The following is a 16,633-nucleotide window of genomic DNA, read 5'->3' as shown; positions in this document are numbered from 1 at the left end:
TAAAATTAGAAAGTTTATTAAAATGTTGCCTGTACCCAAATACCTCTAATTCCATTGATAAACATATAGGAGCTAAGTAACTCCCAACTCTCCTGCACCATAAATAGTAATTTTGTAAGTCTGAAGGGGAATCAAAGTTGTCTGCTGATTCTTTTCAAGATGACAAAACTTTTAAAAAAGCTCTAATGATCTGATAAATGTCGAAACACACCATAAGCAAGAATACCATGAGAAATCCCAGCCAGCTTCTACTTGGGTAGTGTTGAAGGGGGCAGCATTTACATTATTCTACTTATCTAAAAAACATGGTTTTCCGTTCAGCCATCCTATACTGACTTATCACCTCGTAAATGTTTGTGTCTGTTTCTGTGGCTGATGATTTTACAATTTGTGGCAAACTTGTGCATTCTTTCATAAACCATCTGACACTGATTCAAGCAGCCTAACACCTGCTACTCATCCTTCATGCAGTCACTATTAGCATCCTCCCTATTCAGGGTCTGCAGTACACATATTACATATAATTTTAGCCCACATTTCCTTCCAGTCAGTTTTAAGACTGAATCTTGTTTCACCTGAGGTCAAATTTACACAGTAAGCAACCTAACACAGAGAGCTTCAAACGTAGTTCTCTCAGTATATTAAGGCTCAGATTAATGGTTACACCTAATAGCTGAAGTCCTGTTGCATAATTATGCAAATAGTTTACTTTTTGGAAGCAAGCTGTCATAAATTAAGAAATCTCTACAGGTTATCATTTTCATGCTGAGTTGTATGACTTGCCATGCAATAGATATGGTCTGCAGAAATGTGTCCGTAACAGTTACACTATTTGCTTAACTGAGCAACAGCCAATATATCAACCTCAACTGTGTAAGAAAAACCCAGCGTGATTATCCTCCAATACACACATCACAGAAATAAACAATGGTTCTTCCACCAACATTTTACAACCTAGAGCTAGGAGTTACAAAAAAACAAAACAAAAAAAACCCACAACCTTATGATTCACCATATAAAACACCCTTCCTGGTTTGCACAGTAACTTTATCATTTCTAAGGGTAAAATGGAAAGGGAGTGGGTCTTCTATATTTTGTGTATGCCCTCAAGTTCTCTGTGGTGAGGGAGGCATCAAAGGAACTCACCTAGACATGACAAGGGGAGTCAAAGCTTCTGAACTAGCAAAGAAACACAATACTATCTCTAGTACTCTAGTCCTACTGGGTAATACTTAAGTCCCCTGTTGAGGAGTGGCTAACCCACCCTCCCCAAAGAGAGAAATGTCTTAATGTCCTCACTGCTATCCTCTGCATGGGAGGAATTCATCATTCTCTGGATAGCCCACACATCTCCCTCCAAGCACTGGAGACAGTCAAACTACCTTTGTCTCCTCCACTTTCATAGCTGCACTGCAGTAAGTATCATTAAGATTGGAGCAATGGGAGACGACTGCCTTTCCTCTGAGCTATAGTGTCCCTCAGCCAGCTAGAACAAGAGGTTTGCAAAGCTTAATCAGATGGTCCTGTTTGGGGTCATTCTGAGGCTTCCACCCAGATCTCTCCCTCTTTGTCCGCTCTCACCTCCTCCTCATTGCCACCAGCCCTTCTCCTTTCTGTTCTCTCCCTCTTTATACCTTCTGAGCCCCCTCCTCCCGTCTAGACTCTTCCAAACCCTATGCCCAGCCTTGATCCTTGCTACTTTTACAGTTCCTAACCCTTTGGATACTCAAGGGACAAAGGACACTTCCCAATGCCCCTGAGTTTTTCACTTCCCTAGGCGAATCCAGTGGGATTGATGGTGTTGCTATCTACGGCGTGGCCATTCTCCAAGGACACAGTGGTCCTGGAGAGATGAAACTCTGACTGACTGGTGTGAAGGACATGGGAGTTAGCCCAGTACTGGGACTGTCTGGGATCCCTTCACACATGAGTTTCCATAAACAGTAAAAAAAACATATTTGCTGACAAAACGATGGCCAAGCTGAAGAAATTCAGCAAGGGAGAAGTCATCACTGAAATAGAATTGCATATGAATCATTCCCTGACAAAAAGAGACTCTACCAAGTGAGTGGCACCCTCAAGTTACACCTTGCAAATTGTCTTCTTGAAATATGACTGTCATGATTCACATGTGGCCCCTGCTTGTTTCACCTAACAACTAGCTCACACTGTGTGCCCCTCAGCTGCCACCAGTTGATTACATCAACAATATCTATTATTACTAATCAAGGTCCAAGCCGTATGTCATTTTAAAAGAACCAAATAGAAATTGTTCATTGATACAGGTGTTGACAGAACAAGCAATGTTGTTAACTCTTAAACAAATATTCTCCTTTATCAACCACCACTCTCCCACCCAATCTCTCTCTACCTCAAAACCCTATATTGTATGCTATATTGTATGATGTATGCATTAATAAACTCAGAATAAAGTCATTGATAACAACCTAAAGTTTGGAAATAATACATTTCAGGTAATATGGGCAATCACAGAATTATAGTGCTAAGAAAGTATTCCAAGAGATATCAAGTTTGAAAAATCATTATAACTCTATATGAGCTTTCTCAGCTTTTAAGTTGTTCTGTGGAGGCCCTTCTCTTGGTTCTACTACCTTCCCAAGCTTGTTCAGTGAGGATACAAGAGAGGGTATTCTCAGTGGTTGCTCCCAGGCTTTGGAATGTGCTGTCCCATGAAGCCAGGTTGGCCCCCTCCCTCTCGTCCTTGTCATCAGACAAAGAGTTCTTCTCCAGTCAGGCTTTTAAGCATCAAGTGCCTCATGAATGTTTGTTTATTAACTTATACAGATTTTTAAATGTTTTAAATTTGTTTTTGATTTTGGTTTTGTTACATAACAGCACTGATGTTACCTGTCTGTCATGGGTTTGGAGGGAAAGTTCCATCCTATGGGGAGTGGAAGGCGGGACATCAGGAGGAGGGGCTGTACTGTATAAATATGTGATGCCTGTGTGGTGAAGAGGAGATGCTGAGACAGACTGTGAGACACTGGGTTGGGACGAAGCAGCAGCTGGGGAAGAAGAAGCTGTTGTGGGAGTCTGGGTGTCTGACAGGGTACTACTGTGTGTCAGAGTACCAGCCTGAAAGGTTCAGGGGTCTGTGGGTTAGCCAGAACTGATGGGTTCAGGGTCTGTGCTTTAAGTTAAAGGTTCTAGGTGAACCAAACTGTATGCTTGTGTGTGTGAGAATAAGCCACGTTACTTTATTTTATTCACCTGATTGTTTTATTTACCCTGTTTGTATTTAAAATAAACCTTATTCTTTTGTTGTTTAAAAATCCATCCCTGGTCTGTGTGACTTATTATAGGGAATGGTTGGTGGCAGCTTAGTGTAACTGTGTGACATATCCCAGTAGGTCTGGGTTTGTCACATTGATTGGTGTCCAGCGTGTGGGATACGACTGGTCCAGTTGTCCAGCGGTCCAGCAAAGCCTTGGCAGGTGTGCCCAGAGCAAGGGGGGTCTAGTCAGGGACAGTCTGAGGCGCGTAGGTAATCTTCTAGGTGTACCTCACGGGGAGGTGCACTAGTAGAAGAACGTGCCAACTGGGGAGACTTAGATTAAGGTGCTCTGAGGCAGCCTGATTTTGGCGGGAAAACGCTGAGGCAAAACTGCGTAGCAACAGTGAGCTAGCTTGCCAGCTGAGAGGCCCAGCAGAGGGGGGTAGGCTCTGACTCGATACTGTTGCAAATTTAGTGCTGAAGAACAGCAGCAATCTCTAGGAGAGCTGGTTCTGAGGCAAGAAGGAAAAAAGTGGTCGTTTTATTCTGAGGCTTGACTTTTTAAAGCAGCCTGTTCTGAGGGGGGATTATGCCCTTGACTCGAAGCCAGATGGCAGAAATGAGTGACGTGAAAGACCCCCAGATTGACCAAGGTTCTGAGGATGAATTTGGCTCAGTGCAAGGTGACAGCACAGGAGAGCAAGACCCAGAACTCAGAAAATTGCTCATAGCCCAACAGCATGAACTGAGGGTGAGGGAAATGGAAATCAGAAGAAAAGAAAGAGCTGAAATCTGTCAGGCAGAGGCAGATGCCAAGAAAAGGGGAATGGCCATGAGGATAAAAGAGATGGAACTGAAACACCAAATTAGACTGGTACAATTGGAATTGAAGTTCCTAAATAAGTTTATTAACAATTTATCAGGGGAAGAAATGTCAAAGAAGGAAAAGTATGAGGCTCAGGTCAGACAAAGTGAGCAAGATCTTGAAAAATATACTCAGCAAAAAGACATTAAATTAAAAGAAATCAGAGATAAGACTGAAGAAAAAGTAAAAGAGATAAAAGCTAGGGCTGAGGAAGAAATTTTACAGATCAGGGCTGAGTTTGAGGCCAAGCAAAAGGAGCTGGATTTGAGAATAAAAGGGAAAAGCCAGCAAGGGGGAGGGGCCCATGGTGAAGGGAAGCCCTCAGACATGAAACTAAGACCTCAGATTTTGGAGGGAAAACCAAAACAAGATGAGAGAGAATCAAAATACACCAGAAAATGTTATTTCTGTCAGGGAAAGGGTCATCTAATCTCAGAGTGTGAGAAATTAAAGCAGCTAAAAGGAATGGTGCCTCAGAATGCTAGTGGGACCAAGCCAAAAGCTGTGTTCTGTGTCCAGAAAGAGCAAGGCTCAGTGTCACTGAGGGAGCCTGTTGCCATGGCTACTCAGTCTGGAACAGCTACCTCTGCTGATCAGGCTGAGGAAAATGGTCCTCTTGTGGAGGTAAAGCGCTGCTTGCTGATAAAAACAGATTCTCAGTTGTTTGAGACAGCCGGGGTGGACGTAGGAATACTTGACCGTCAGTATAGGGGGCTGCGGGACACTTGTTCCCAGGTAACCCTGTGCCATCCCGATATCATTCCCCGGGAGTTTATAATCCCAAATGAGAGCATAAAGGTAGCAGGTATTGAGGGGCAGGTAATCTCTCTACCAGTAGCAGAGGTACCTGTCAACTTTCAAGGCTGGAGGGGAGATTGGCGGATAGCGATTTCATCTACTCTGCCAGCAGCCGTGCTCGTGGGAAATGACCTGGCTGAACATGTGAAAAGGGTGCTAGTGATTACATGCACACAAGCCACCACAGGGACAGTTCAGGGGGGTAATGATGAGCCAGAGACGGAAGCAGAGGGGAGTTCAGAAGCTGTGGTGGAAACCTTAACCACAGACAGCAGATTTGGACAGGAGCAACAGGCAGACGCCACTCTCCAAAAGTGTTTTGAACAGGTGACTGACGCCCAGCTAACACCTGAAACCCCAGTGAGATTTCTGGAGAAAAAGGGGATTTTATATAGAGAAACCCTGAGGAATATCTCAAAAGGGGGAGATGGGATCAGAAGTCAGCTGGTGGTACCTGAAAAGTATCGCCCCATGATCTTACAAAGGGGGCACTCTGACATGTTTGCTACACACTTAGGGGTGAAAGGGCCCCTTGATTTGATCAAACAAAATTGGGAGCAGATCACCCAGGATGACCCACAAGACGTTGTGACATACATAGACACCTTGATGAATGACCTAAAGCGAAATCTAGAGCTGGCAGCAGAAAACCTGCAAGCGCAGAAGGTCAAACAGAAAACATGGTATGACCACAAAGCTAGAGAGAGGCACTTTGACCCAGGGGAGGAAGTGCTTTGGCTTAGGCCCTGCAGAGAGAATAAACTGCAGCTCAAATGGGCAGGACCATATAGGGTCATTTCCAAGATGTCAGACCTGAACTACCTAATAGAGCAGGAGGAGAACCAAGCAAGGAGGGTGGTTCACGTGAATGCCCTAAAACCCTACTACAGAGGGGAACAGAGGGTTTTATTCGCGATAAAAGCAGCTGAGAGTGAGGAAGCTGAATTACCCTTCTGGGAGGGTAGAGGGGAAGTAAAATACAACCCAGAGGAGGTAAAGATCAGTCCTGCACTCACCCAAGACCAGCAGCAAGAATTAAAAATGCTGCTTAATAAATATCAACAGGTATTTTCCAACAAGCCGGGGATAGTGAAGGGAGTGATGCATCGGATCCACACAGGGGATGCACCCCCGCAGGCAGTATCCCCATACCGAGTAACGGGACCCTATAGGGGCAAGGTGCGGAAGGAGCTGGACGAAATGCTGAGGGAGAACATAATCGTCCCCTCTTCTAGCCCTTGGTCCTCTCCAATAGTCCTTGTGGACAAGCCTGATGGGAGCATTAGGTTTTGTGTTGATTACAGGAAATTAAACCGTGTAACCACTCCTGATGCCTACCCAATGCCCAGGCTAGACAACCTGATTGAAACCATAGGGGGTTGTCGGTTCATCTCATCATTGGACCTGGTAAAGGGATATTGGCAATTAAGAATTGATCCCAGGGATCAAGAAAAAACTGCCTTTTGCAGCCCTTTTGGTCTCTATGAGTTTCGAGTCCTGAGCTTTGGTCTCAGAAATGCACCAGCCACATTCCAAAGGCTGATGGACCAGACCTTGGCAGGGCTCAGTGACTTTACAGTGGCCTACATTGATGACATAGGGATCTTCAGTAATACCTGGGAAGATCACCTGATACACCTGGAGTTAGTGCTGCAGAGGTTAAGTGCAGCAGGGCTAACAGTAAAGGCCAGCAAGTGTCAGCTGGGTAGCCCAGAAATAAAATACTTGGGTCACATGGTAGGGGGAGGAGTGATAAAACCCCTGGAGGCCAAAATAGAAGCTGTTCGTGATTGGCCCAGACCCAACACCAAGAAAAAAGTCAAATCATTTCTTGGGTTGGTGGGCTACTACAGAAAGTTCATCCCGAGGTTTAGCGAGATTGCGGCTCCGCTGACCGATCTGACGAGGAAGAAGGCTGATGACCGCATCCCGTGGACCAGCGACTGTGAGGCGGCGTTCCAGAGGTTGAAGGAGGCGTTAATCAACTATCCTGTCCTGCGTGCTCCAGACTTCGACCGGGAGTTTATCATCTACACCGACGCGTCTAACAGCGGGGTAGGAGCAGTTCTGTGCCAGGAGGATGAGAATGGTGACCAACATCCGGTGTCCTACCTGAGTAGGAAACTTCAAAAAGGTGAGAGACATTTGGCAACCGTGGAGAAGGAGTGTTTGGCCATAGTCTACGCGATCCAGAAGGCCAAGCCTTACATCTGGGGAAGACATTTTATTCTGTGTACTGACCATTCACCATTGCAATGGTTAAAGACAATGAAAACCCACAATAGCAAACTTATGAGGTGGGCTTTGAACTTACAGGACTATGACTTTGAAGTGAAGGTGGTCAGAGGGTCAGTGAACTGTGTTGCTGACGCCTTATCAAGAAGACCTGAAGATTGAAGACGGCGAAAGAACATGGACTATATGTATATAATGAAAACAAAAAGTTAAAATGTACCTGGTTTTGAATTTGGTTGGTATTAATAAAGGTAAATTGATGTACTGTATATGGTAAAATGTTTAAATGCATATTTGCTATGGTTAACTTGGAGTGTAAGTATATGTAAGTATTATATGGTATGTATAAATGTTGTTGTGTATTTTATGCAGGTTGTTTTTTTGGTGAAAAGCACTTTTAGCTTTCCCCCTACAAAACAACTTTTAAAGAGGGGAGGTGTTACATAACAGCACTGATGTTACCTGTCTGTCATGGGTTTGGAGGGAAAGTTCCATCCTATGGGGAGTGGAAGGCGGGACATCAGGAGGAGGGGCTGTACTGTATAAATATGTGATGCCTGTGTGGTGAAGAGGAGATGCTGAGACAGACTGTGAGACACTGGGTTGGGACGAAGCAGCAGCTGGGGAAGAAGAAGCTGTTGTGGGAGTCTGGGTGTCTGACAGGGTACTACTGTGTGTCAGAGTACCAGCCTGAAAGGTTCAGGGGTCTGTGGGTTAGCCAGAACTGATGGGTTCAGGGTCTGTGCTTTAAGTTAAAGGTTCTAGGTGAACCAAACTGTATGCTTGTGTGTGTGAGAATAAGCCACGTTACTTTATTTTATTCACCTGATTGTTTTATTTACCCTGTTTGTATTTAAAATAAACCTTATTCTTTTGTTGTTTAAAAATCCATCCCTGGTCTGTGTGACTTATTATAGGGAATGGTTGGTGGCAGCTTAGTGTAACTGTGTGACATATCCCAGTAGGTCTGGGTTTGTCACAGGTTTTTAATATTAATATAAGTTTAATTGTTTTTTACATGATAGTTATATAGTATTGTAAAACTAGTTTTATAATTTTTGTTGTTATGAGCTGCCTATGAGGGAAAAAGTAGCACATAAACAATGTAAATAAAAAAGTCCAACTCCCTACCAAACAGGAAATCCATAGTTAAAGCATCTCTGACAGATGAACATCCAACCTCTCTTGTCTACTTTCCCATGTGCTCTTTGCCAAGACTTTGGAGTTGCTATGACTCTAACCAATAACATCTACCACAATAATTACATTGTCTTCTTTCTAGTTGCCTTCATGCTTGAAGTAGTAAAAATGTGGAACGCCTTCACAGACTTCTTGCATGAAAGTTGACACAAGAGGTACAGGAGAGCAAGTGAGACAAATCTGAAGACAGCAGACGTAGACACATGTAGGACCACTTACTATGTATAACACTTTACTACACATACTGCCAGTAAGTGTGATTACTGAAAACAGCCTCCAATCTCTCATGATGCAATGTAGAAGAACCTGTTTGTGTCAGCTTAGTCTTATATCCTCTGTTTTCAGGATTAACACCATAGATAACGAGTTGCTTTCTTGGCAAAACATCTCTATACCTTGTAAAATAACCCACTTCTTGCATATTACATTACTGTCTGTTACTTTTTAATACCAGTACTGCCATTTACAATCGTGTATAAATATCACTCTGTATATAACATAAGTTATTTCCAATTCAAACAACAAACAGACAAACATAGTGTCCAACTCGAAATGCAGCACCTCTTGTAGAACTGCTAGTAAACAAATATGACCTGAAGATAACAGGAAATTCTACAGATATCAAGCAGAAACGCTATCATAATTGAAACTGAAAAAATTCAACTCAAGTCCAATTCAGTCATTAACATTTGGGAATAATCAGAATGTGAGCAGGGGATGACCCCAGCCCTACCTTTTCTCTGTCATCCTGAATGCATGGACAGGCAGTGAGTCTGAACAGGACAGCCTCCAAAATCTACAGCGGCTCTCCATGTGAATTGAAACACATGCCCTAGACTTCAGATGCATCACCCTCCACCAGGATGGATAAAAATCAATGTTTTTTAAAATCAAATTGATCTAAATCACAATTTAAATCACAACTTAATGTTAAAAACTGATTTTTTAAAAAATTTAAATAATCAAAAAATCTAATTTAAAAATGTAAATCATGATTAAAATCACAATATAAATCAATTTGATTTAAATAAAATTCACCCTGCCCTCTGTGTATTCAAAGTGACAAAAGTGGAAATGGAGGGCACTGGGCTCAAATGCTCCTTCCTCAACATGAAGAATATTTCCAGATGTCATTAACTGAATAGGACTTCAGTCACCAACACACTTCTGGAAAGCAGAATTGCAAGTACTCTCCTCTCTCCATTCATACATAAAGACAAAAAACAAATTAAAAGTCAGGAAACCCCTCTATCTTTTCCACCTGTGACGGCTAATAAAGAGGCCATTATAGCTTCTCTTGCTTTATATTCTCAAACTCTTTGTCCACCCTCTGTCCTTTTTTCTGCAGGGCAAAATTTGGGAGAGTCGTTGTGCTAGCTAGGGGACAAAGTGGAGGGATATGAAACATGCCTTACAAAAAACAGGAGTTCCCAAATTTACAGTGGGGTTGTCTTATTCTGCAACATTTAGGAAGAAGACAGAAGTTTAACCTCCACAATTAAATGAATTCTCAACTTGTGAAGTACTGGTAGCAAAGACCAGATCTAAGTCCTAACAATAAGCTACTCCAATTTTTTACATGTTATTTATACATTTTTAAACACAACATCCAATAATAATAACCAAAGAATAGTAACAAGAACAATCAATACATCAATAAAATGAATAAATATTGACTTAAAAGTGACTTGCAAGCCACAAACAGCATAACAAGGATCTCACTACACAAACTTGCCATTCAGGAGTAACAAGTACCAAATTGTTCTTAAATAGTAGTGCTTCAAGCTATGGTTAGAACAAATAGCATGCATAGCCAGCTAATTTATTGGCTTTGGACAGCTGCAAGATGAGTGAGAAGAATAGAAGAAAGGCAGGGCTTGGTACAAGACTAAAAGAGTTCTCCAGGGGTCCCAGCAACACATCTTTGTCTCAGCACCCCTTAGGCTGCTTCTTCTGTGGGAACAAATCTCCTACGGAATCCTAATCTTCTTCCTTTGCAGAATTCCATTCAAGATCTGGTCTGGAAAAGGTCCATACAATGTCTTACAGTTTTTACGTGACATACTTAGTGCGGCCTTCACCATACCCAACTCTATCCTGGCACAAAAGAAATAAACAGTAGTGCAGAGGCTGTTGCACTGACAAGCAGAAGCAGCACTGAACAGAATATCAGGTGAATTTAGCCTTGTGACTTGGCACAATCAGCATACCAATAACTAAGGCCAGCTCCACCATCCTTGTATGAGGAAGAGACACAAGTCGGCACAAATGCCAAACAAAACCCCAAACTATCTGTAATATCTTTAACAGGCACAGCTCATTGGTCTGAACTCAGGTACATACATATTTATACAAAGTACCCACCACCACCGGGACCCTTTGAAGACATACAACGTTTACTGTATTTTTTGCACCATAAGACTCACTTTTTTCCCACAAAACAGGGGTGTGGAAAGTCTGTGCGTCTTATGGAGCTAAGAAAACAGATTATATTTTCCTGTTTTCTTCTCCTAAAAAAATGCTGCGTCTTATGGAAAGGTGCGTCTTATGGAGCGAAAAATACGGTATTTCATTCCCGATGCCTCATTCCCCTTCCAAAACAATACTGATTATTTTGACGGCACATGACCCTTCCCTTTAGTACTCCTCAATAAAAACTGCCCAAATACCTTTTAAACATTTTTGTTTTCCAAACCCTTTTAAAATTTAATATCACAAGTTAGTTTATCAAGAGCAATATTCAATATTTCTTTAAATCATTCATTTAATTGAAATTCATGCTTTAATTTCCAAATTTTAGCTGTAATTAATCTTGCTGCAGATACTAAATGTGCTATTAATTATTTTACTGTACAGTTCCATTGTTCCTTATCCATACAATACATACTATCACTCAACCAAGAGGGGAAGGAACTCTCAACTACCTCACTGCACATCATGTTTTGTCACGACTTGCAAGCCACAAACAGCATACCCAAATTCTACAGTACTTGCTCCTCCAAAAAATTCCCTTCCCATTCCTCTTTTTCCCCTGCACTACCACAGTCAAATCTGAGTTATGCTGATATGATTTACCAGGAACAAGTACAGGGCCCCCTGGTTGGATCAACAAACTGTTGCAAAATTGAGGCAGCTGATAGAGGCAGCATCAAGTCTGGGTGCCAGATGCATGTACTGTATACTGAAAATACTATGAATACATGTAGCTTCTACTTCATAAAATCTAGCCATATAGTTATTTCATCACATATACACTGTTTTCATAATGGTTTTAAGATAAATTTAGTTTCTACACCCCATTCTGTATCATGATACAGTTGATCACATTCAGAGAAATGCAATTTGTTTAAATACAGTATGGGAACAGGAATTGCTATGGGGGGGGTACACAGAGCTATGAATTTTAGGGATGGGGTAGATATTAAACAGATCGCTCAGTGGGATAAACTGTAGACGCACACTTTTCCAAGTACCGTGACCAGTGACCTCTCAAATTTTCTTCTTTTCTTTCTTTTTTAAAGTTGCTATTTCTGACTGGTGTCCTTAGTTGGGGGGGGGGGAGTCCAGGATGACAGTGCATCAGGCCACTGCTTCAATTATTTATTTCTTACCTTGAATTCTTATATGTACAGTCATCTTGACCATACATGAGGCACTTGATTTTTATTTCATAGACTCTGGGAATGGCACTGTGTCATTGCTATGCCAGCAAGGAACAAAAATGGCAGAGGGAAGAAAGACATGCCCTCATATGCTAAAATTAAGATTCTAAATGTGTTTTATAGGCTGCTTTTCTCCCAATAGGAATATGAAAAGTGGATCACTAATCACTCAAAACTCATTCAAATAGTTACTACACACACATGCAATCATAAGTACCGTACTGTAAGTTTTTTAAAAAGAGATTTTGAGAATGTACTAGATTTGGTTAGGATCTATGAACTATTCTGTCAGTTCCATAAACTATGCTATCAGTACTGTCTATCACCTAGCAGTTAAGCTGCATCTTGGATTTTACCACAGCAATTTGTGAGAATGTCAATCTCTACCAAGGTCATCCTAGGTCTGTTTGTTGTAATCTGTGGCAGATTTGGGTTGGCCCAACTGCCCCACTTCAGTCAGAATTTTAGCATCTGCCCAAATTTGATGCATAGCTCTAATCGGTATGGATATACTTTGCCTCCACTTACCGTTTACCAAAAATTCATGTAGACTTCCATGACTGAATTAAGCAAGATCTTATTCATTCTGCTCAGAAGGTAAATGTTTTTCCTCCTACATTAACTTGGATTTTCACAGGCCTCCTACCTTATGATCACGGAACATACACATCATGTAAAGTACTAAATATCTGTGTTAAATACCTTAGAAGAAAATGTCCTTCCCCTTGCATTCCAAATTGCTTTTCTTCCCAGTGAGCATTGCCCAGCACCATGATGTTTCAAAATCTCTGTTTCTGGAGGAGAGTAAGAGGGTTGCGGTTTCTTGTCTTTTGTTCAACTCAAGCATTAAATTGCTCTGGAATAGCTCTTTGTTTAAAATTCAAGTTTTTTGCTCTTTTAAAAATGACAGCATAATGTAGCAAGTGTAACTGATAATAAATGCTCCAAAAGGGGGAAACACTGCAGCTACAGTTTGCTGTACACCTATCCTGGCTTACCTCCTTCAGAAAGATGCTATCATTATCAACTGAGAGATTATTTTATTTGGAAGGTTATAGCAAAATGGGAAATATTTCTGTTTAATGGTTGTTCAGTGCCTTCTAATCTGTGGCAAACCCAATCTACTACTGTAAACATATATATCACTAAGAAAAGGCTAATTTCAACATGTCATGCACTTCCAGTCAAGAAAAAGGGCCAACCTCTTTAATTCAGTGATTCTCGAATATGTATGCAGAGCTCCTCCTGATTTATAACAGCTTATCTGACTACCTCTCATCCTTAACATTCCAGTATTACCAAATGCTGTCTCTACCAAGTCTAAAACTCACATGTAAACCACAGTGACCACTGTGACTCATACTGTAAACTGACACTTTTATTCACAAAGTACAACAGCAAGAGAGTAGTGGTGGAAGAGAGAAGAGAGCAGAGGGAGTGCCCTCTAAGTAAACTAGAGAAAGGAAATTAAATGAAGACCAGAAAGGACAGCAGAGTCAGAGAGGAGTGCCCAACATGTATGTTAGAGAAAGGAGGTATAAGAGACAAATCAGAAGACAACAGAGATTTCATTTAAAAGGAATGAAAATTCTCCAAGAACCAAAATCCTATTTTAACACTGAGCCTAACAGGAAAATAGAGTTCAACTTAGGACAGCTCACTTGACCACCACTGCCAGGGAAACCAATTAAGTTGTAAGTGCTGGCTCTGCTATATGTGAGCTTCGAGCAGCCTAAAATTTTGGCCACCAAACCATTAATTTTTGCTATTTCCTTTAAAAGTTTAAAAATTCAGCTATAGCTATCAACATGCCACACTGAACACATCTTATTACTAAGTGCATTTGTAAAAACCTTGCTCCACCATAAACTCATTGGTTTCCAACAGGCAGTGTACTAAATAGATAAACATCTAACTGTAAAAAAGGAAACTGTGACAACCCCTTCAGAATGTAGTGCTGCAAACAAGCCTCTGCTCACAACTTGAGTTTGATCCTAATAGATTCAGGTAGCTGGCTCAAGTTTGAATTAGACTTCCATCCAACCAAGGTCAGTAAAATGAGTACCCTGCTCACTAGGGGGGAAAGTGTTCCTTGCATAATTATAGTGTAAATCACCCAGAGAGTGCTCTAGCATTATATGGTGGTATATGTTGAAACAACTACTAATACCAGAAAAATCCTTTTTAACATTAATTCACAACTCTTAATTAATTTATTTTTATTGGTGTTCATGATCCACCTAGCATACCCCATCTTCTGATCCCTTTAACCTCCAATACTACTACTAAGTAAACTCTCACAAATGACTCATAACTGTGTTATGACTCACCATGTTTTGGGGAAGGGAACGTCTCTGGAAATTCTGGAAAAATGCAGCTCATTCAATAAGCTACTGGTTTCTTATATGCCTACATCCTTTGTCAAAAAAATGTTCTCAGTTCTGCCAGTTTTAATAAGAGAATGAGTATCAAATAATCCAAGGAACAAATCACCTGTTACCATATACCAGTTGTCTTATACTATGAACCAAGTCACCACCATTACTACAAAAAGCAGTAGAACACACTAGGTTACTTCTGCTACTGCCTCATACTTACACATTCATACTAGAGATTTGTATACTACCACATGGAAATACCATGTCTCAAAACACAAAGGTTGAACAAAACACATGACTTGCGTTTTTAACGGTTAGTGCTTTCCCTTACTTCAAAATTCAGTGCATGAATAATCCTTAAATACTGTACACCTACTGAGTTATTCAAACAAAGAATTACAGGGAAAGGTTTAAGGAAGACATACTGTATATCCATATGCATATCTTAAAAAGCTGGAGCGAGCAGATGCAAAGGAGAAACCAACCTTCCACTTTTTCAATAAATACACAGAAGACAAAAATTTAGCAGGTACAATTTGAATTTACTAATGTTAATAGTGCATAAGAATGTATGAGCAGTAATTTTTCCTTTGGAAACACTAAGGTCATGGCGTTCCTTTCTTCTGTTGCACCTGGATCACCTTAATGGTGATATATAAAAGGACATATACAATCTATTTAACCTTGCCTATGCAAAAACATAGTGGAGTGCAAGCAATACAAAAATCATATATAGAAAATGTCCATACTAAAATTAATACACACTTCACTGATAACAAACATGGGCATTTTTGTTATAAAAAGCTAAATACCATCACGATCTACTCACAGAAAATATCTTGTTTACTTGTCCAACTTACATAAACATAGATGTTTATGTGCATGTGAACACTTCCATGAGCATTCAGGATATGCACAGTTCCCTAGAAAACAGGTAGAAAGGTTTTAGAGAAATGGCCCAAACACTGCCATGTCACATCTGTTTTTCACTAGCACCACAATATAGTAAGCTACCAAACAGCTATTCTTCAGCAGTATGAACCTCTCATGTAGCAGCCTACTTAATTTTTTTTTCCTCTGTCTGCTTACTTTTTTCCACTCCTCCTTTCACAAGAAAGAAGGCAACAAAACATGATTATCTAGGTCATAGACATCTCTAAGAATACTGCATTATGGGTGCTTTATTCATGTTTCAAAAGAGGCATGCTGTAAATACATACAGTATAAAAATGTACGCAGGCCACCCCATGATCCTGCAAATTAAGGTAAAGAAAGGTAAGTGGTCCTTAAAGAATGCCAATGGGCAAAATGTTGTTTTTCTAGCAAAAAAAATAATGTCTCTCCTGCCTCAAATCATGACTGCATATTTTATGGTATGCAAATGACTATATTATTGCATTAAAAAAACACGGAAGTCCAAAATCTCTGAAGATAAAACTCTACACAAAACTCAAGAACAGTTTTACTCTTAAAATCAACCTTTAGAATAGGAGCTAAAATATAACTCTACAATTAATAATACAGTGGTGCCTCACTTAACGAGCGCACCATTTAACGACGAATCTGCATAGCAACGTGTTTTTTGCGATCGCTAATGCGATCGCATTGCAATGTTTAGATAGGCTAAACATCGCATTGCGATGATCAGTAAGCTTATCCCTTACCGATCTTCGCATTGCGATGTTTAGAAAACAGCTGATCGGTGGTTCAAAAATGGCTGCCAGGTGCAGAAAATGGCCGCCCGCAGCGTTTTCACACCCTGCCCTTGCTTACCGGGCAGCCAAAATGGCGGTTGGATGGGGGAATCTTCGCTTACCGGTGAGTTTTTCCCCCAATAGGAACGCATTAAATGGAGTTTAATGCGTTCCTATGGGTTTTCCCCCCACATAGCGACGAATCCGGATAGCGACATTAATCCTGGAACAGATTAACGTCGCTATGCGGGGCACCACTGTAGTTTTAAAAGACCAGAGAATAGTCAGCAGCAAGGTTTAGCAGCTGGGAGCTGATCTCCTGTGGACAGACTTCAGAAACAATACTGCATATAGCTGTAGCCTGCTTACACACTGTCATGTACACAGTACTTTCCTAACAACCAGGCATTTGTTTTAGGATAAGCAACTGTAGTCCAAGGCATACTCATATCAAAATTGTTTCATACAACATATAGAAACATTGCCTTGCGGTCCTATAGAAGATCAGCAAAAATAAATTTCAACACAGTAAAATACCAACATATTTATTTGACGTGCAGCATAAG

At 40.9% G+C, this 16,633-nt stretch overlaps 1 protein-coding gene across 6 annotated transcripts in view; it reads right to left on the bottom strand.

Moving 5' to 3' along the window:
* The window catches only part of DAGLA (diacylglycerol lipase alpha), a 166,040-nt gene that overhangs the window by 128,046 nt on the left and 21,361 nt on the right, over positions 1 to 16,633 (bottom strand). The window lies entirely within an intron of this gene.

This window comes from Pogona vitticeps, chromosome 1 (assembly GCF_051106095.1).
Source record: "Pogona vitticeps strain Pit_001003342236 chromosome 1, PviZW2.1, whole genome shotgun sequence".
Taxonomy (NCBI): domain Eukaryota; kingdom Metazoa; phylum Chordata; class Lepidosauria; order Squamata; family Agamidae; genus Pogona; species Pogona vitticeps.
Note: the sequence above shows the minus strand (reverse complement) of the source record. Positions and strands in the feature narration are given on the sequence as shown.